Below are 5,392 nucleotides of genomic sequence, written 5' to 3'. Positions count from 1 at the left end.
ACATTAAGTCGACTTATCTGTCTTTGGAAACTTCAGGATTTTTTTGCTCTTAGGTCAAGTCATGTGATTGCTCTGGGGTGTACCACCTCTAGAATCTGTGACTGGTGGAACGTTCATTCCTTAAAGTCAAGATGTCATTGGAAGTCATCCAATTATTCTACGATAAAGAGGTAAGCACATTATTCATTTTTCCTTGATATTAATTAGGGGGTGTGTTTTCTGCTTCCTGGTAAGAGCCAGGGGGAAGAGCTTTTCTCCAATGCCAGTCATACAAGCTGCTTTGTGGAAGTTGTCCTTGCTTTAATTCCCAACAGCAGCACGGTTTTCATGCTGTTTGAGCCCTACAAAGACAGAAGGTGTCACAATAGACAAGCCTCTGGGCAACGAGTCATCGGGACAGAACTCTCTCAGGAGTCAGAGGTCAGTGTGTTCAGCAAAAATCTGCAATCGATCAGGATGCAACTAACATGCTAGCTGGAGCCCTTCCTTTCCCTAGAAGGGGTAAAGGATTGTCTCGTTGGCAATGTCTGCCATGCCTTTGTGAGGCCCTTGTCTTAGGCTGCTTGGGCTGCTGTAACAAGTTACCACAGACTGGGTGCCTCAGACACCTGACACTTATTTCTCATAATTCTGAAGGCCAGGAAGGGTTCTCGATGAGGGCCTGCTCCCGGTTTGCAAACAGCAGTGTCCTTGTGTCTTTGCCTGGTGGAGAGCAGAGAAGCAAGCTCTCTCATGCCCCTTCTAAGAAGGGCACTAATCCCATCATAAGGGTTGATCCCTCATGACCTAGTTACCTCCCAAAGGCCCTGCCTCCTAATACCACAAATAACTCAAATCATCAAGACATGTTCAATTATGTTTATTTACTGAATTGACAAAGTCCAAAAAGTACACCTATTGATTTTATAAATATTTTTACCCTAAATTAACCAGAATTAACCAGAAAACTCCATCTGTCCTGGTATACTTTGTAGCCTGGGAAATTTAAGCTACTCAAGATTTTGCTGTCTGTGAAGTTTTTTTAGCTGTGGCATTATCAAAATGTTTTTGTGATAATGTAATTAAGCTGGACGCTATAGGTACGTGTCACTCTTAACCTCTGATCAGTGTCAGAGGACGGTGTCAGATTACTGGGGATAGTCTCAGAGGTTCTCCTTGACTTTAGCAGCGGGGCCATTTCATTTCCAGCAAGCCTCTACAGTAGCATTTCCAAACGTGTGTTCTGTAGACCACTGGGACCCATAGACACTCCAAGAAAAGTGGAGTTCCACTGTAACACAAACTTGGAAAATATGCTCTCTGTTATAGCTCCCTCCTGGAGGGGCACAATGCCGTACATAACTGAGGCTCAGAGACATCTTGCTGAAATGAAATGTGTAACGTCTGTTGAACATGGTTTAATCCCGTGTTTCCCCCAAATTTCACGTTTTGGAGAACGCCGTGAGCGTGTATGCATTAGCATGGGCTGGGACAGACACAATAATGAGACCCTGGAGAGAAGTGCAAGAAACAGAGGTCAAGGTAGCAGCATCAGAGATGAGATTGCCCAAGAAAGAGAAAAAATTCAGGCTTTTAAGCTGTGAAGGGCTACACACATGTTTAAAAAAAAAAGTGGAGGCTGTGAAGAGACAGGTACATTAGTCTTTATCACCAGAGTCCTGCCCATGCCTGGAAACAGCCATTTGTAGGCTTTGTCATGTGCCAGGCAATTCACATGTATATAAACTTTTACTCAATCCTCATATTAAACCCATCAAAATAAGTGTTACTCTCTTTTGAAAATGAGAAAGCTGACAGAGTGGATGGTGACTGGCCCTAAAACAGGGGGACACACTGCAGAGAAAAGATGAAGCCAGGATACTCTGCCAAACAAACAAACAAAAGGCTATCTTCAGATAAGCTTGGAGAGGCACAATTGTCCCTTGAACATTCTAAAATATTGTCATAGACCAAACTCATTTACCTTAAATTTCACTTGGCATTTGCCAAACCTATTTGCCTGCAAGAACATTTTTTAAAGTGATTTTTTTTCCATACTGATTTCCGATCAACTCTCTGCGGAATATACTTTGAAGATGGCACCTCATTCTCATGAGCATAGGTTTCTTACTGGCTGAAGAGAAGAATCATCACGGCCATAGCCCTCACATAAATCAGGGCTTGTTAGTCAGGCTACACGACAGAAATCAACGAGAACTCCTGGAACTGGATTAAAGTTTTCCTTTGTGGGTTCTACAAAGAATGCTCTTGCTAAGTAATTAGTATCAACTTGATCTCCCTCCCCACTGCAATCTACCTGAATTATGTGAATGTGACTTAGCTCATAGGGGTTTTTCTGCTGTAAGTCCTTTCCAAGAATTGAGCCAGGTTGACGCCTGCCACGGGTTGTTTCAAGTATTTGGAACCTAATACACCTTTTGAAAAATAAATGGGAAACACGGGCCAAACTTTAAAAATGAATATTCCACATGAAAACAAACTGATAACCAGGCCCAGATGTTAATTCAGTGAATGCATCTCATGTGGTGCCATTGTAATGGCTAAGTCCAAGTTTTTGGTGGGCCAAAGTGGGGAAAGTTTACAGTCTGCCTGACTCCAGTTAAAAGCCACATGTCCTTTGTTGGGGAGGTCCTACTTCTTTCAGTTGCCATATTTAATTAGAGCGATCTCCAAACAGTCTATTAACAGTCATTATAAACACAGACAAAAAGGCCTGTAAGCCACAAACTTCACTCTGAAAGCAGTTTTTGGTGGGGAGGAAAAGTTAATGCCACTTAACTTTTTCTTGATTCAGTCATTCTCAGTGACCGACTGAACAGAAGAGCAGTAACTTCTAAGGAATGTTTACATGTCGGACGGATCTTTTCAGTTTTTTCCCCCCAGCTTTACCGAGATGTAGTTTACACAATAACATTGTTTAAGTTTAAGATATACAGTGTTGATTTGGTACACTTCTATACTGCAAGATAATTACCACGGTGGGGTTGGTTGACATCTCCATCACCTCACATAATTGTCTTCGTGCCTCTGTGTGTGTGTGTGTGTGTGTGCACGTGTGGTGAGAACATTTAAGATTTTGCCTCTCAGCAACTTTCAGGAAAAATTACAGTATTGTTAACTATAATCATCATGTACTTTAGATTTCCAGAATTTATTTATTGACATATAAAATTGTGTAAGTTGAAGCTATTTAGTGGGATGATTCGAAACACGTATATTGCAAAATGTTTTCCACAGTAAGTTTTGTTAGCATATCTATCACCTCACGTAATCACCATTTTGTTGTCACGGTGAGAACATTAAGATTCTACTGTCATAGCAACTTGCAAGTACACAATACAGTGTTGTTAACTATAGTGACCACGCTCAACCTTAGATCCCTGAAATACAGCCATCTTAACGAAAGGTTTATACACTTTGACTAACATCTCCACATTTTCCCAACCCTTTGGCCCTTGGCAACTACCATCCTACTCTGTTTCTATGAGTTCAGTGTTTTTAGATTCTACATATAAGTGAGATCATACAGTATTTGTCTTTCTCTGTCTGACTTATTTCAGTTAGTATAATGCCCTCAGGGTTCATCCACGTTGTAACAAATGGCAGGATTTCCTTCCTTCTCAAGGCTGAATAATATGCAATTGTGTGTATGTCTCTACATCTCTATCTCTATCTCACATCTTTAGCCCTTCCCCCAACCAGCTAAGTTGATGGACACTTAGGTTATTTCCATATCTTGGCCATAGTGAATAATGCTGTACTAAACAGGGGAGTGCAGATTTCTCTTTGAGATAGTGGTTTCATTGCCTTTGGATATATACCTAGAAGTGGGATTGCTGGATCACATGGTAGTTCTATTTTTAATTTTTTGGTAGTTTTCCATTCCACCAATTTACATTCCTACCAACAGTGCACTGGGGCTCCCTTTTCTCCACACCCGATTTCTCTGACAACAAATTTTATTTACATAAGGGTTTGTAGACATTATGTAACATTAAAACTGAAAGAAAAAATAAACCGAAAACCAGTCTGTTACATGCCCTTGGGCCGCTGTTGCTAGAAAGTTGCAAGCTCTGCAGCCAGCTACGTGGCTGATCCATCAGTCTGAAGTTTGTTCCCATCAAAAGTTTCACTCTGATAGAAGGTTGGCCTCACATTCTGGGGTTCGGACCCCGATTAGCCAGGGAAATGTCTGGTCAGAAATACTGTGATGGCAAGCCCGATGTCCCATCACATGTCACTAGAGGGAAGGTGGCTGCTCTGAGCTCTGCCCCCCGTCAGGCTGGAGACACCAGGGCTCTCTCTTGGACTACCAATGACTCCCTCTAGCAGCACAGTTGCTGGTGCTGTCTGACCCCATCCTGTCTTCTCAGCTTCCCCGCGGGCTCTTCAGGTGGTGACATTCTCTTAGGGCAGGGGACTCTGAAGAGGGAGAGCCGAGGAGCTCCAGGCCAGACACAGCTGGCCGTGATCTTGGGGCTCTGGGCTGGACCAAAACATCTCGCTACTGCTTGGTTTCAGGCCGGACACTGCCCGGCACCTACTGCTTGACCTCTGTTTAAATGAGGGACTTCAAGACTAGACAGCATGACTCTTTTCAGTTTATTGCATGAAGGAGTGACACTCGTCCAAGTGAAAAGCAGACCCGAAATGGTTCCATTATACAAGCCATGAGGTTTTTAAATTTGTGACAAAGGGCAGAAGGGAATTCTACTCATGGGAAGGAAATCCTCACTTAAGCTTCAGTGAGCCCAAAGCACTTAAAGCCCATGAACCTCCAGCTGGTCGTCCTTAGCCAGTCCCGTCTCTTCGAGCGAGGAACTGGCATCTATTCTTGTGCTGGTTGCCCTGTGCCTGAATTACTTCTCCATCGTCTGGAAGCTCAATGACAGCACCATGGCAGGCAAATTTCTTCTTAAAAGCCTTCACTAGTTTCTTTTTATCGTAATCATCAGCAAGTTTTTAGACAGTAGTAAGGCTCTTCCTGCCATTTCTCTGTTGAATTCTTATATGGATATAATCCTCAGTGCCAGCAGGAAGCAGATCATCATCCTTACTTGCATCCACAAAAGGATCGAGAGAGTGGAGTTTCTGGGTAGCGGACATACTATAGGATTCCTTTTCCTCAGTGGAAATGGAGGAAAATGGTGGGAGACGGAGGGCCTGGGGATGGAGCTTCAGGCAGTTGGGGGTGGGGTGGGGTCGTCCAGGGGGAAGCTGCTGAGTCCTCTGCAAGCTGCAGCTCCGTGACTCGGTCTTTGACCATTTTTATTCAGTTTTGGTTTTGTTTTTGTTTCATTGTTTTTTGTTTTTTGCTTTTGAATTGGTTGAGTTCCTTACATATTTTGGAAATTAACCCTTTATAAGATATATGATTGACAAATATTTTCTG

At 42.9% G+C, this 5,392-nt stretch overlaps 1 pseudogene; it reads right to left on the bottom strand.

The window, feature by feature from the left end:
- Window positions 1-4,425: 4,425 nt before the first annotated feature.
- LOC102729287 (eukaryotic translation initiation factor 1 pseudogene) lies at window positions 4,426-5,106 on the bottom strand (annotated as a pseudogene).
- Window positions 5,107-5,392: the final 286 nt, after the last annotated feature.

The sequence above is a fragment of the Leptonychotes weddellii genome, chromosome 8 (assembly GCF_054177405.1).
Source record: "Leptonychotes weddellii isolate Sample4059 chromosome 8, ASM5417740v2, whole genome shotgun sequence".
NCBI lineage: Eukaryota > Metazoa > Chordata > Mammalia > Carnivora > Phocidae > Leptonychotes > Leptonychotes weddellii.
This window is presented reverse-complemented; position numbering and strand designations above follow the sequence as displayed.